Below are 16,883 nucleotides of genomic sequence, written 5' to 3' on the forward strand. Positions count from 1 at the left end.
GATAGATAGATAGATAGATAGATAGATAGATAGATAGATAGATAGATGGATGATAGATAGACAGATAGAAGACATAGTAATATATCAGCAAGGCGGTTTCCAGGTTCAGCAGACACACACACATCTGTGGACGGGGGCTGGAGAGATGGCTCAGAGGTTAAGAACACTGCTTGTTCTTCCAAAGGTTCTGAGTTGAATCCCCAAATTCCCAGCAACCGCATGGTGGCTCATAACCATCTACAGTGAGAGCTGGTCTGGTTCTCAAGCACACATACAGGCAGAATACTACAAATAATAAATAAAATGCCGATTTCTGTGAGTTCCAGGGCAGCCTAGTCTACAAAGGGAGTCCAGGACAGCCAAGGCCACATAGAGAAATCCTGTCTTGAAAAACCAAACCGAAACAAATCCTCTGGAGGAGTGCAAAATAGATCCTTGGACAGAGGAGAGATTAGAGTCAAACTCAGGACTTCAGAAAAGAGCAGTGTGTGTGATCAACCACTGGGCCATCTCGCCAGCTCTGGGACTCTGTTCAGGTTTTTGTTGTTCTTTTTGTGTATTTTTGTTTATTTGTTTTATTCAGTTTTTTGTTTTAGACAAGGAAGGTCTCTGAGTGGAGGCTTGCCTGTGGACTTTATTCTTAAAGTAAATAGTGCAGAAGTATAGAGTAAAACCTTTCCAGACCCCAGAGATAATTGGTTATTTATATTCCTTTCCTCATCCTGAAAGTCTTTCCATATAAATCCAGACATATTTAACTAATTATCTAAATGGCTTTCCCTTAACCAAGACCTACCACATAGCTTGTTCAAACTTTTTTGCTTTCTTACCTGTAGACAGGACAAGCAAGATACTGAAGGCTTATCAAATTAAACTTGTTTATTTCTTTATTTACACACGATCTCCCATACCGAAGGCTAGTCTTGAACTCAGGATGCACTCCATGACCTTAGACTGCTGGGATCACAGCCATTCACCGTAAGATGTTCTGTGTGGCACTGGGGATTGAACCTGGCTTTGTGTGCCCTAGATAAGCACTCTACAAATGAGCTACAAGCCCAGACCCTAAAACCCGGTTCTCATCCAGTTTCCTCTTTTCCTATCTCCCTACAGAGCCCAGAAAAAGCAATTATTTGTTTTCCTAACTACACAGTTAAGAGCAGCCATGTGAGACAATTTTAATGACATGAAATCAGGATTCTAAGGCATCTACGAAGGTTTTGATTATAAGAGAGGCTGAACCTGCCCTTTGGCCCTGACTTCCAGATGCAAACAGGATATGGTCTCTACAGATATGACAGCCCTCTTTCCTCAAGAGGACTAAGTTAGCCATAATGTCATCAAGTGGCTACTTGCCAGTCACCAACATTGAACCCTAGCAATATTTTTCATTTATGCCCATGGTTTGCCTCCAGATTGCCAGTTCTATGGTAACTAGAAAATATAAACTTTTTTCCCTTATATTCATCAGCTGTTTATGAGTTCTTCTGTAAATTGCCTGGTTGTTTATTATTTGTCCATTTTCAGATTTAATCATTTTTTTCTTATTAATGTAAAGAATATTTTTATATATTCCAGCTATTTTCTTTTTGTTTCTTTTTCTTTTTTCCTTTTGGTTTATGTTATTTTTAGGCACTGGAGCCATGGCTCAATAGTTAACAGCACTTGCTGCTTTGTAAAACCGTTGAGCCATCAGGGTTCAATTCCCAGCACCAATATGGTTGCTCACAATCCTTTGTCAGTCCAGACAAACATCTGGAACACCAGTTCCAGAGGATCTAATGCCCTCTTCTGGCCTTTGTGGTGCATACGCATGCTGGCAAAACATTTATTTGCATAAAATTAAAATTAAAAATAATAGCTATAGTAATTCTTTAAACATATTTATTTTAATTATGTGTGTGTGTGTGTGTGTGTGTGTGTGTGTGTGTGTGTGTGTGTGTACAAGTAAGTGCAGGTGCCCAAGGAGCTGAGAAGAGGGCATTGTAGCTGTGAGCCACCCAACTTGGGTGGCAGAAATCAAAACTCAGGTCCTCTGCAGGAGAAGTAAATGCTCTAAACCATCTTTCTAGCCCTTTATGATATATTTTTGGGCTGTTTGTTTGTTTGTTTGTTTGTTTGTTTGTAGGCTTTCAAGACAGGCTATCTGTGTGTAGCCCTGGCTGTCCTGGACTCATGCCATAGACCAGGCTGGCCTTGAACTCACAGAGATCCTCCTGCCTCTGTCTCCCCGAGTGCTGGGATTATAGGGGAGCCATGCACCACTGTTGTCGCATTGTTTCTTTTTCTTTTAGTTTATTGAGACAAGGTTTCCCGTGGCTCAGGCTGGCCCGGAACTTCTGCTTCTGTCTTTTCCTCCAGAGTGAAGAGAGAAGTTAGCAGAGCTTAGGACAGGGTGAAATCGGTTCTTCTTACATCTTTATTTTGTGTGTGCATATGTGAGTGTGCTCATGAGCATGTATGTACGTAGGTGCGTGCCACCTTGCAGGTGTGGAAGTCAGAGGACAACCTTGGGACTGGGTCCCAGGGATCTAACTCAGGTCTGTTGGCAATTCAGGCACCTTTGCCTGACGAACCATCTCACCAGCCCTTGAAGGGCTAAAATCTGTCGTTTATATTTCTTATATTTTCTTTTGAGTGTATTATGAAGTGACAGATTGAATGCAAGATCAGAAAAATCCTCAAGTCGAGGATTATTATAATCACATGAGTCCCAGCCAGTGAAAGAAAGGATAATATATTTATTGGTAAGAGATATATAATGCTTAAAATGTATATGTTATAAGCAGTGTATTGTTTAAACTATGTAGCTCAGTCATAGACCTTTTTTATATTGTGAAAAGTGAATCAGAATAATATCTAGCTTCTTTTGTAACAGTTGACACTTTTGTTTAGAATTATTTAGTTTATGTATGTGGATGATTTGCCTGCCTGTATGTCTGTGCTCTGCATGTGTGCCCGGTCTCCAAGGAGTTCAGAAGAGGGTAACTGACTCCCTAGAACTGGAGTTACAGATGGTTGTGAGCCACTACGTGAGTTCTGGGAAGCTAACTCAAGTCCTCTGGCAGAGCACCAAGTGCTCTTAGCTACTAAATCATCTCTCCAGCCCCTAATAAAACACTCTTACCAAAAGCAACTTAGGAGAGGAAAGCATTTACTTCCACTTACAATTCCAGATCATAGTTCATTATTGAGGGAACTAAAGGCTTGCTTGCTGCTCTGACTGATTTCACAGCCAAGAAGCACAGCAGGAACGTGCTGCTTGCCATGCTTGGTTAGCTCTCTCTCTCACCCTGATAGCTATCTTATACAGTTAAGGATGCCTTGCTAAGGGATGGTGCTGCCCGCTGTGGGCTGTCCTCTCCTACACCGATTAACAGTCAAGACAATCCCCTACACACATGCCCACAGGCCAGTCTGACATAGGCAATTCCTCAGGAGGCTCTCCACGCAGATGACTCTAGACTCTATCCAGTTGACCAGTAAAACTAGCCAAGGCACGGGATCATCAAGATGGCTCTGGAGGTAAAGATGCTTGTGCCCAAGCCTGACAGGCTGAACTGGATCCTGGGATCCACATGGTAGAAGGAGAGAACCAACTCCACAGAGTTGTCCTCTGACCTTCACACGGACACCATCACTGACGGGCATGTGCTTGAGCACACACAGACACACACACAAAGAAATTAATGTAATTTAGCAAAAAGCAAACCAAAGACACTGAGATGATTCAGCAGGCAAAGACACTTGCCATACTCATGACCTGAGCTCAATCCTAGAACCCACTTAAAGGAGAACGGAATAAATGACTCCACAAAGTTGTCCTTTGACGTCTATCAGCATGCCATGGCAGGCGCACCTGCACATATCATGTGCACACGCTAATCATCAATATTTTCTAAAAATTACAAAACAAGAGCTAAGTGCGGTGATGTAGGCTTTTAATCCCAGCACCCAGGAAGCAGGGGGCAGGCAAATAAGTGTCTGTGAGTTCAAGGCTAACCTGGTCGAGTTCTATACCAGCCAAAAATACAGAGTGAAACTCTCCTAAAAATAAATAAATAATTAAATAAATCCAACTAAAAACTAAGAGGAAGAACACAGGAGAGTATGAGCCAACACGTACACCTCACAAGAGCTAGAACACACAGCGACCTCTTCCACAGGCAAAAACAAAGTGACAAACAACCTGATTCAAAAGGAGGCAAAGAACTTGAAGTCACTTAAAGATCTATAAATGGCTTCAAATGCAAATCAGAGCCGAATGAGCTACTGCTTCACACCCATTGGGATGGCTATTATGTTTTAAAAGCAAAAGTTATATGAGTGTGGGAAAGGATGGGGAGAGGGTGTGAAGGTACAGAAAGTTGCTTTGCTGGTAAGGAAGAAAAGAGATGCAGCCACTACATACAACTGTTTCCTTCCTTCCCTCCCTCCCTCCCTCCCTCCCTCCCTCCCTCCCTCCCTCCTTCCTTCCTTCCTTCCTTCCTTCCTTCCTTGCCTTCTTGTCTTTTTGACACAGGGTTTGTCTGTGTGGCCCTGGCTGCCCTGGAACTTGTTCTGTAGACCAGGCTCAGGGATGCGCCTTCCTCTGTCTTTCAGGTGCTGGAATTAAAGGTGCGCATCATCACTGCCCAGCAATGGTTTCCCTTCTTAAGAAGCAAGACCCTTAGGGGCCTGTAAGAATGGCTCCATGGCTACATTCTTGCCCCACAGATATGAACTCCTGAGTTTATAGCCCCAGAACCCATGTTAAAACTATGTGCTTTAACCTGGTCATGCCTTTAATCCAGCACACTAGAGGCAGAGGCAGGCAGATCTCTGTGAGTTTGAGGCCAGCCTGGTCTACAAAGCAAGTCCAGGATAGCCAGGGATACACAGAGAAACCCTGTTTTGAAAAACAAACAAACAAACAAAGCAAGCAAATAAACAAAGCTTTGTGCTTTAACAATCCCAGCTCTGGAGAGTGAATGAAAAAGAAATAAAAAGGAAAGGACATGACTGCTCCTAGGTACGGTGGAGGAGAAAGTTTATAATAGATGTGTGGGAGAGCACAGCCAGAGACAGAACCATCTGAGAGAGTCCAGGATGGTCACGACCCTAAACCGTGTGCAGAGAAGGGGAGGACAAAGGAAAAGAGGGGAACCAAGTATAGCAGCCAGGAGATCAAAGGTGCAAAAGGATACAAAAAGAAAAGGGGGCAGGTAACCACAATATCTGGGTTTTATAGGGAAGAGACTCTGGAGGAAGGGCAGCCCAGTTCAGGGTAGAGGGCAGGCTATGCCAGCCATGTCCTGTAACAGGTAGGGACTGAAGGATGCTGGGAGAACCTGGAGGCCAGGAGACAGGAGTATCCTTGAGGCTTGCAGGTCAGCCAGTCTGGCGTAATTGGTGAGCTCAAGGTTTGCTCAGAGACCCTGTCTCACAGAATAAAGTGGAGAAGCAAATGAGGAAAACACTCACTGCTGACCCTTGGCCTGTGCACATACCCGCACATACACAGATACAAACACCAGCACACAAGTTAAAGAATTAGCATGTGATTCAACCATCCCACTCTTAGGCATATACCCAAAGGAGCTGAAAGCAAGGATTCATTGTTAGGACCAATGACATGATGATACACACAGATTTTATATAAAAGGGTTTATTGGATGGAAATGAAGAGAGAGAGAGAAGAGAGCGAAATGTGATAGGGGGAAGAAAGGGGGGCACCCCGACAGAGAAAGGGGAGAGGGCAAGAGAGCAACAAAGTGGTGGGTTGGTCCTTTTAAGGAGCAAAGTAACCATGCCTGCCAGGTGTGGCTACCTGGCAGGAGACACATGATGACATCATAGGTTACTAAGCAACCAGAAGCAGGCTGCCTAAATACTAACATTCCTCCCTTTTTCTATAATTAAAAAAATGAGGATCTTGGGCTGCTTCTCATGTAAGACAAGTTAAAGTATATAAATTTAGGTTCATTGGAAGCAGCTCTTGGTTGCCATGTAAAAGGGTAAGAGAGAGAGAAAAAAAAATAACAAAATGTCCAGATTATATGGTCAAGAGGAGGAAGGGAAGCCCCTGCCATGGAAAGTTTAGAGTAGAGGATTGCCAGTAGAGAGTTGCCAGCCACTCAAGGCAGCAGCTAGGGACTGAGGAATGCTGGGAGAACCTGGAGCTACTTGTCCTGGGCCTGAAGCACACCATTCCAGCCTTTTGTTAGTAATAAGTGAATAACAGGCGTAGATTCTCTTCTGGTTACTTCCTGCTGACACTGGGGGCGCTGCAGCGAGGTCAAAAGGCTGAAATGCTGGCCAAGCCCAGGAAGAACAGGCTGTTTTGATGCTGTCCAGGGTCTTTAAGAACATGGCTGGGAGGGAAAGTACAGGTCCAGCTTAATAAAGGTCAAAGCTCTGGACAGTCAACATAACAGTAGCATAGCAACAGGAAGAAATATTAAGCATTTTTACCTGTTTAGGATACCTTAAATCACCTGAGACTTTGCAACCTTTATAACTTGCATTTACCAACCTTAAAACACTTTCTTAGACCCTCAAATGTTTATAACTTGCATTTACCAAACTAAAAACAATTTCTTAGACCCTCAAACAACATTTTTCTTAGGCCTTTGTATCTAGTTATTTACCATGAGTCATAGGTGAGACGGTTATGAACATTTATTGTCCTTTAGCTAAAGAGATGGTAAAAGGTTACATCCAGGCCTGTTTCTTGAGTCTGGCAACAAGGCATATTGTGTCTAGGCCTGACAATAGCAACTCTAGGACTGAGGCTTAAGCCTAGTCTCCTGCATATGAAAAGAACTGAGAAGGTATCTGAAGTCTCCCAAGACAGAATTTGGCAATATGTGTGAGGCCAAAATAGACCTGCAATGTTACCCTGGGATGGTGGTGGAGGTCGCTGAATCTAGGAGCCATTTGTCCTCTGCCAGGCCAAGGAGCTGGAAGGCTGGAAGTGTCTGTGGCTCTTGTGCTGGTTGAGCCTCCATGGCTGGGCAGAGGACAGGCCTACATGGGAGCATTTTGACTCCCAAAGGCCAGTCTGCCTGCGGGCAGCCATGGCTTGTTGAGGCAGCTGCAGGACCAGCGTCCCCTTTGGCTGCATTTGAAACAGCCACCTGGTGGAACTGACTTTTGGCTGTACCTCGGCGGGATGGGGCATTGCAGACCTCTTGTTTTTGTGAATGCCAACAGCCTCAGAGCAGCAGCCAAGGTCCGGAGCATAGTTCTTGCTGTAGATGAGCCTGTCGGGAAGGCTCCTCTCTTGTTACTTTGACCAATTCCTGTATGGTGACTCAAGGACCATCCTCAGCTGTTTATTAAAGATGGCAGTGAGACCATGTTTGTATCTGTAGGACTATAAATATATTTTTGGACATGATGGAGGACTTGATCATCTATGAGATGACTGACTATTAACTTGCATTCATTAACCATCAAATATTAGGACTTTAGGTTTTGTCCCTGTTAAGTTGGAGCCTTTTAAAAGTCATAATGTAGTCCATTAAAACGAAAGCACAACAGTTTTTTGTATGATTTAGTATATAAAAAGTTTATAGCTTATAAAAGTCTAAGGCTATACTATAGATTAATAATAATGTCATTTTTAGAAAATAAGACCAAGTGTATGTTAACCTTTTTATAGTGAAGATATAGCACAATGATCAAGTTTTAACATAAATAAATGCCTCTAAAATTAATAGATTTTAATTTAGAGTATTGGTAAAAACTTATACATAGTAACCCCTGAGTTATGAGTTTTAAAACCAACAATACAGTAGAACAGTATAAAGCAATATTAAAATTACACTTGAATTTATTATAGCAAACCTATTAGCCAGAAAGCCTAGTGGTGAATCTGGATCATAGGCAGCTCATGGCAGGAGAAACAGCATTTATTAATTTAGGAATTGATAAAGACATAGGCAGTTAGACATACATTTTAAATTAACTTAATTTAAATAGACCTTTATAACTTCAAAATTTTAGCATTATATAAAAAATTATTTTGAACCAGGGTTGAATTATATATATTGTAAAACATAACTTTGAAATTTTATAAAAATCCATACCAATTTAAAATGAGGCTTATTGCTGTCCTAGTCTAAAAGGAGATAAAATAAACAGAGAATTAATTGTGATTTAAATTGTTTATACCACGTGGTTCCTTAAGGTTTACAGTTAAAGGTTTTTTTTTTTTTTGAGAATATAAAAAGAACCCAGAGAGTATATTTAGTGAGATAGCAGGCAGAGAGAAACAAACTAGCCTTTAAGAAAAGAGAAATAGGGAATTGTTTTTTACTTCATGGATGGCTCTTAGTGTTCCTGGATATTACTGGATATTTAACATTTGAGTAGGGCAAATATAGGTGTAGAAGCCAGAAGTTTCCCTAAAAGGAGAGACTGTGAGCAAGCCGATGCTGTGAAGGAGAAAGGAGAAAGGGAACAGACCATGTGGCTAGTGGTTGTCAACCAAATAGCATGGCAGGGCAGGGGCTTAGAGAACCTTGTTGCCTGGTACCAGGGCTTAATCAGCAGTAAGTTCTCATAGAGGGGATCTCATCCTCGGGAAAGGATAGGGGCAGACAGGCAGCTTTAGAATGGAGATAGGAAGGGGCACAGTGGCCTTTTAGGGTCTACAGGAGACTGCAGTTTTGCAGCTCCGAAAACAGCGGGACAGAAACAAAGTAGTAAAAGCAGCTGGCAGTGAGGGAAACCACAGAGTTTTGTTGTTGTTGTTTGTTTGTTTTATAACCAAGATGGTGGCTAATCATGTGACTGCCTGTGATTGCCCTAAGTTAAGATGGTGGTCAAAGCATGTGCTTGCCCTTAGTGGAGATGGCAGTGAAGCCATGGTTCCGCCCTCCTTATCCCCAAACCAACATGGTGGCTAGCCATGTGCATAGTGAGATCAGGGGCTTGTTGATGGGATGGCTGTCCCGGCTGGTTCAAAACTCTGTGTGTGCGCTTGGCACAGTTAATCGGAAGTCTGCACTACTGAAAACCCTCCTCTGCAGGCCAGCCTCTCCCAGCAGGTGTTCTGCAGGAGATTTTAAATCTCAGCTGTGGGACCTGAGGCAGCAGTGCAATCTACAGCCATCTATGTGAGCAGGGTCCCCAGCAACTGCTTACCTAACAGCAATAGTTGAGAAGCAGGCTGTGTCTGTGTCTGACGTGGCAATTTCGTCATCTGGTGTGAGGTTAGGGTTAGGTTTTAGTTTCCCAAGCCGATTTTGGCGCAGCGTGAGTGTCCACCGTGTCCCCAGTGCTCCACGCTAGGAGCACCTGGCAGGTTGCCGAGTCTAAGCAGCTGTGAGCAGAGGGACAGATGTGCTAAGGGCAGGGCAATTGAGAGAAAGTGTAGGTTTTAAGGCATATATGATTGAGCGGTTGTTAGGAATAGGTAGAGCAGGAAAAAAAAATCTGTTGCAGGCATCATGGTCTTCATGGTCTGATTAAAGGGGTCCTAGCATGACCAGACCAGGTGCTACCAGGAGAGCTCTTCCCAGCCAACGCACCAATGTTAGGACCAATGAAATGATGTTGCACACACATTTTATATGAAAGAGGTTTATTGGATGGAGATGAAGAGAGAGGAGGGAGTGAGACATGATAGGGGGAAGAGAGAGGGATGCCCAACAGAGAAAGGGGAGAGGGCAAGAGATGAGAGGGCAAGAGAGTGACAAAGTGGCAGGACGGTTCTTTTAAGGAGCAAAGTAACCATGCCTGCCAGGTGTGGCTACCTGGCGGGCGATACATGATGGTAGCTAGGCAACCCAGAAGCAGGCTGCCTAAATGCTAACATTCATACTGTTGGACTTGCTCTCAATGCTGAGTGAACTACCAGATACAAACAAAACAAAACAAAACAAAAACAAAAACAAACAAACCAAATAGCTAGGTCCCATTTGTGTGAGGTACCTAGAGTAGGTAAATTATGGAGACAGAAAGTTGCCAGATCTAGAACATGCATAACTGGGGAGTCACTGATCAGTGAATATAAAATTTCTGTTAGAAATGACGAAAAGAAAAATCTGAAAATAAAGGCCAAAGAGATGGTTCAGCAAGTAAAAGCACTTTTTCTTTTTGTTTGCCAAGCCTGATGTCCTGAGTTTGATCAAAGGGACCCACGTAGTAGAAAAAGAAAAGCATTTCCTACAAGCTGTCTCCTCCACCCATGTATATCATGATACATCAGAGAGAGAGAGAGAGAGAGAGAGAGAGAGAGATTAAAAAAAAAACACCCTGAAGAATGTATTTGGTACTGGTGATACTTGCATAACATTGGGGATATATTTAAGGTCATCAAGTTATACATTCAAAGTGGCAAAGTTTATGAAAATATTTAAATAATTAATTAATTCTGAGGCGAAGTCTCCTAGTATACATAGCCTTGACTGGCATGGAACTCACTATGGAGACCAATGTTCGTGAGCACGACTCCCAGATAATCGGCTGCCTGTCTCTGCCGGGATTAAGACAACCCTGAACTGGTGCTTGTTTTTCTTTTTCCTGGCTAAGACAGGAAACAGAAGACCGGGAGAAAGAGAGCAGCTAGGGTAGGCTGCAACAGGAGCAGTGAGAGCCTCCTGTGTCCCAGGACCTTCCCAGGACCCTCTGTCTCCGTGGCTACTAAGCAGCCTTCCGGAATTCCTGTGCGCAGGCAGCCTCTCAGGCTCACAGGCAGCTGCTTCACCCTCACGCAGGCCAGTCCGAACCCCCTGGAGCCTCCGAGTTTCCTCGGCTATGGACCCACTCCCATCCTTCCAGCGTCCTCTACCCACCCCGCCGGGCACCTCTTGCATGACTTTACTATTGCCTCCCAGCAATTGGCCTTGGCACTGCGGGAGGTGTGGGGGAGAGGGGCAGTGGACCAGATCAGTTTTTCAGTTTTTCCTGTGTGTAAGAGCCACACAAAAGGCACACCGAAGTTTCATCTTTGCTTCTCAACCATTTATTTGAAAGAAAAAAAAAAATAGCTAGGCCTTTTGTTATCTAAAATAGTAGTAGTAGTAGTAATAATAATAATAATAATAATAATAATAATAATAAGTATCACAGTGTTGAACTGATGAAATGTGAGCACAAAGCGGATGAGCACTTGCAGACGTGGAGTGGAGCCGAAGCAGGGAAGAGAAGGTTATTTATGACCATAAGGCTTAGTCAGCTGGCTCCTGTACACTCACCCCCGAAAATGAAAGTCTATACTCTTTTGGTTTTGGTTTTGTGGGGTCTCATGTCCTAAGGATAAGCGCGACCTTCTTGGATTCAGGTTCAGAGTACGGGGTGGTAAGGGTGCACCACCATGGCCGGTTTACTAACGCTGGAATCTCACTCAGTAGCTCATGCATTGCAGGCATGCACTCTACCCACTGAGCAATGTCCCCAGCACACAAGAGTTATCACACACACACACACACACACACACACACACACACACACACACACAGAATAGGCAAGCTGGATGTAGTGGCGTGTCTTTTAATCCCAGCACTCTGGAAGCAGAGGCAGGCAGATCCAGGAGCCTAGCCTGGTCTATATAAGTTCTGGGCCAGTCAGAGCTATGTAATAAGGCCCCGTCTCAAAATAAGAACAACAACAAAAAGCCTACAGTTGAACATGGTGGTTTATGCCAATAATCCCAGCAATGGGTTGAGGTAGGAGGAGCTCATTTTAGACATAGCTAGGGAGATCCCCTCTTGAAATAAGAAGAAAGAGTCTACAGAGTGCAAATAGACTTGCAGTGATGGGGGATGGTTGTTTGGGGACAGAGCAAAGGAGGACCAGAGGGAGTAAAGGTATGGAGGTGTTTCAGAGGTAACTACTGGATGCTTAGTGTCTTGATGGCATCCGTAATCTCTCAGGTGCGTGAATGTCTCAAAACGCATTACATTTCTAGCAGTAAAGCATAAACTTGGCAGGTAATTAGTGTTATGGGGGAAAGTGGAACAGGCCCAGAAAGGGAACACATTTGGAGCAGGAGGAAAGCAGCAGATTGAGCTTGGTCAAGCTGGGTGTGGGGAGCACACTGTACTCCCAGCACTCTAGAGGCAGAAGCAGAAAGATTTTGAGTTCAAAGCCAGCATGGGCTATATAGTAATGCTCTGTCACACACAGACACACCTGACCACATACATACTCAGAAGAGTGGTCAAAGTATATATAGAAAGTATATCCGAACAAAGACTGAAGGAGGAGAGGGAACGAATCATGTAGATTATCCAGGGGGAAGGTGGTGCAATGGCCAGGGCAAAGACCCTAAGCCATAAGGGCCAATGAGATGACCCAGTGGGTCAAAGGCCCTAGCTATGAAAGTCTGAGCGCCTGAAAGTTATCCTCTAACTTCTTTCCTCACGTGAGCTATGGTGCAGGCACCCCTGTGAGCAAGAGCACACATACACACAACAACAACAATATAATAATAGTAATCCTGTGTAGAGGCTTGTCTTTAAACTGAGTGCTCTGTGCGCGGATCGGAAGGCAGATTGGAGCCAGTAGTATGAATAAAATAAATAAAAGCCGAAGTCGGAGACGGATCAGAGGAGGTAACAGAGCTGAGTGGTGAAGCATGGAAGGGGCATGATCTGACTAACATTTCAAAAGGAAAAGTGGGGCCACTCCATAGAGAGTAGATTTTAGAGAAGTAAAGAAGGGTACAGGGACTCACAAGAATCCAGACTAGCTCTGCCTAATGTTTGGCTGTGGGTCTGTTTCCAACTGCTGCAGGGTGGAGCCTCTCAGAGGACAGTTATGCTAGGCTCCTGTCTGCGAGCATAGCAGAGTTTCGTTAATAGCGTCAGAGGGTAGCTCTCTCCCGGGGTCGGGGGTCTCAAGCTGGGCCAGGCAGTGTTTGGCCCTTTCCTCAATCTCTGCTCCATCTTTATCCCTGCACACCTGCAGACAAGGTAAATTTTGGGTCAAAGGTTTTGTGGGTGGGTTGGTGTCCCCCTCCCTGCCTGGCTGTAGGAGGCAACCACATCAGTCTACATATCCTTGGCTGCTAGGAGCCTCAGCTAGAGTCACCCCCACATCCTCCCAGCAGCCTACCCCATCGAGGATCCCCAGCTTGTCCCAGAGATGCCCTCTCATCAGTTTCCTTGCTCTCTCCCAGCCTCGCTCTCCCCACACCTGATCCCCATCCTTCCCACATCCTCTCCCTACCAGCTCTCTCTCTTCATCCAGTTTATGTCCACGCTGAGAGGGATTCAAGCAGCCACCCTTGGGCCCTCCTTGTTACTTAGCTTCTTTACGTCTATGGATTGTATATGGCTAATATCCCAGTTATAAGTGAGGACATACCATGTGTGTATAAGTGAGAACTTACTAGACGCTGAGACCCACAGCCAAACATTAGGCAGAGCGCGGGGAGTCTTGTGGAAGAGTTGGGGGAGGGACAGAGGGATCTGGAAAGGACAAGAACTCCACAAGTTCTCCACAAGTTTACTAAGCAGAGTCAGCCTTAAGGGTCATTGTTATCTCTCCTATTAGTGGCTTTTTGTTGCTGTGGTGAAACACCACAACCAAAAGCAACTTATGGAATAAAGAGTTCATTTTGGCTTACAGTCCTAGAATAGTAGCTGGGACAGCATGGCAACGGCAGCTGGATCAAGAAGGTAAGATTTATCTACACACAGGAAGCAGAAAGAGATAGTTGGAAATGGGTGAGTCTATAAACTCTCAAAGGCCATCTCCAGTGACATACTTCCCCCAGCAAGGCTCAGCCTCCCGAAGGCTCCATAACCTCCTCAGCACCACCACCAGGGAGCCACTGTCCAGATGCATGAGCCTGTGGGGGACATTTCCCATTCTAGCCACCACATGAAGCTTAGCACCAAGACACTCTATTTGCTGAGACATCTTACCAACTCACATCTGCTAAATTATGGTGACATATACAAAAATGGCCATCTTAACTTTTTTTTTCATATAGGCCCCACAGGTCCATCTATGCTAAGCGTGCACTCTGTTAGTTGCATCCGCAGTGTACTTTAACCATTTATCTGTCTGTTTATTTAGAGACAGGGTTTCACATATGCCAGGCTCGCCTCCACCTCCCTCCGTAGTTCAGGATGACCATGGACTTGTCGGTCCTCCTGCTCAGCCTGCTTGGTGCTGAGAGTACAGCTGTGCAACCTGGCACCCAGTTTTGGTTTTGGTTTTGTTTTTGTCTTGGTTTTGGTTTTGGTTTTTCGAGACAGGGTTTCTCTGTGTAGTCCTGACTATCCTGGACTGGCTTTGTAGACCAGGCTGGCCTCGAAAGCACAGAGGTCCCCCAGCCTCTGCCTCTCAAAGTGCTGGGACCATAGGCATGTGCCACTGTGCCCAGCTTGACACCCAGTTTCTCAACTAATTTTTTAAACCATGCATTCTATTCTCCACAGTTCTTTGCCAGCTTATAAAATAAACTTTATACACATTACCCAACTCCTCACTCTTCCCTCCCTCCAGGTCCTGCAGCTACCTTCTCCTGCTTATCTTTGTGCCCTTGACTATTCTATGAATTAGATCATATAATACTTTTACTTTTATGTTTGGCTTTGCCACCTTTACATAATGTCCTTGTGAGAATTCCTTCTCTGAAGAGATATAAATAATGTCTAGCCTGTCCGTATGAGCTCCCAGTGACAAACCAAAGCACCAGTGCACAAAAGTTCACCCTGGGGAACATAATTCAACTCAAAACCTTAAGTACTCTGAAGCTGGCAGTGGAGGTTGATTGGAGGAATAAATGAGAAGTATCCAAGAGCTGTGGTGTTGACAGAGTTTTACTACTAAAGCTTTTGTTTTATATTTAAAAATATAACTATAATGTGCTTTGCTCACAGCGCATGGATTAGGGGTGTGACAGGAGTGTGAGTAGCCGAAAAGCAGCCACACTGTGAAATCTTTACCTAGTGTGGTTGATAACCTCCTCTTCAGGTCACTTCCCCCAGGTCACATACTGTACCACTTCCCAGGATCCCGGGCAGCTGGGGCAGAACATGCATATCTATGGCTGGGAGGAGCGGCTGGAAATTCAGACAAGGTCCAAAGACCCTGTCAACCCCTTCTTCCTTCAAGGAACCAGGTATGTCAGCAATCCTCGGGCCCCATCGTGATGGTCTCAGGCACAGCTGTGTTGCTGAAGATGGCAGCTGTTTTGCTCAGAGGTCCACATTCTACAACAATCAAAAAGGCTTTTACTTTTGGGGACGCAAGGCACACCAGAGAATGCTGGCAGCTGAAGGATACTGATCTACTCCGTTGTTAGTCCCTCGAGGAAACCCGCTCTACCTCGGGACGTCTGGTTACGCGGAAGATATATCTCTCTTTTCTTTTTTTGCTTTTTTGAGACAGGGTTTCTTTGTTAGTCCTGGATGTCCTGGAACTTACTCTGTGGACCAAGCTGGTCTGGAACTCAGAGACCCACTTGCCTCTGCCTCCTGAATGCTGGAAGTAAAGGCTTGTGCCACCACTGCCTGGCAATATCTGACTTCTTATTTGGCCTTTTTACATTTTATATTCTCCTACTTTCTGATATCTTTCTTTCTTTTCCTTTCTCAAACAATATTAACAATTTGACATCGAGTCTTTCAGACTCTTCAGTATATAATATCTTTACTATAGATGCTCTTCTAGCCAGGCGGTGGTATCATATTATATATATGCTATCCCTTTTTAATTGTATGTATATGTGTGAGTGTGTGTGCATGCAAGTGTTTATGTAGGTGTCCTTGGAGCCTAGAAGAGACTGTCAGATCCTCTGATGCTGGAGCCACCTGATGTGAGCGTTGGAAACCAAACTCAGGTCCTTTACAGGAGCACTGTGCTCTCGTAAATGCTAAATCTCATCTTTCAGCCCCAGTGTATGTTACATAAAAATATCTTTGGGGGCAGCACAAATGAGCTAAGACACACACATACATAATACATAATTATCATTATATTATTAAATAAATGCTATTATATTATTAAATTATTATTATTTTAAAAAGAAAATGAGGCTGAAGAAATGGCTCAATGGTTAAATCACTCGTTGCGCTTCCAGAGGACCTGAATTAGCTCTTTGCACCCCAACCATCCGTAACCCCAGTTCCAGGGATTCAATGCCCTCTTCTGGCCTCTGTGGGCATCATACACTCACTTTAAGAAAGTGCTGATTTACTGAAAGATATAGAATGGATATATATGTATACACTCATGCATACAGATCTTGTTGTTCTTTTGAGACAGGCTCTCATGTAGCTTGTTATGTAACTGAAAAACCTCAAACTCCAGATTCTTCTGCTTCCCAAGGACTAGGATTACAGTAGTGCCTCACCATGGCTTTGTCATACATATATCTTTTAAATACCTGCAATCGGCCAGTTTAAGAATAACAACAGTACTTTATTGTGGCAAATTTAATTACTTAATTTAGTTAGCTGGTTGTTTTTTTTTTTTTTTTTTTTTTGAGACAGGGTCTTACTGTGTAGCCTTGGCTGACCTGGAGCTTGCTAAGTAAACCAGGCTGGCCTTAAACTCAGAGAGATCTCCCTGACTCTGCCTCCCTAGCGCTAGCGTTGAAACTGTGCACCTCACCCAGCACCTGGCAAATGTACATATGGCATAGTAGACAGAATAAAACAGTAAGACCACGTAACAGCCAGCCCTTCAGAACATAAACACGCGGCAGAGCCGACACGTGAGCCCGAGTCCTCAGCTACTTGCCCTGCTCACTGCTTTTTGAAATGAATCCCAGACACGTTCTCTTCCTGCCTATAAATATTTCAGTAGTAACCATTAAAATTTTTATTCATTTTTTTCACTTATAGTCTAAGGAAAACAAAGACATACATAATTCAACTCAAAATCTTAAGTACTCTGAAGCTGGCAGTGGAGGTTGATTGGAGGGATAAATGAGA

The sequence above is a fragment of the Psammomys obesus genome, unplaced genomic scaffold (assembly GCF_907164565.1).
Source record: "Psammomys obesus unplaced genomic scaffold, mPsaObe1.curated_primary_1811, whole genome shotgun sequence".
Classification (NCBI taxonomy): Eukaryota; Metazoa; Chordata; class Mammalia; order Rodentia; family Muridae; genus Psammomys; species Psammomys obesus.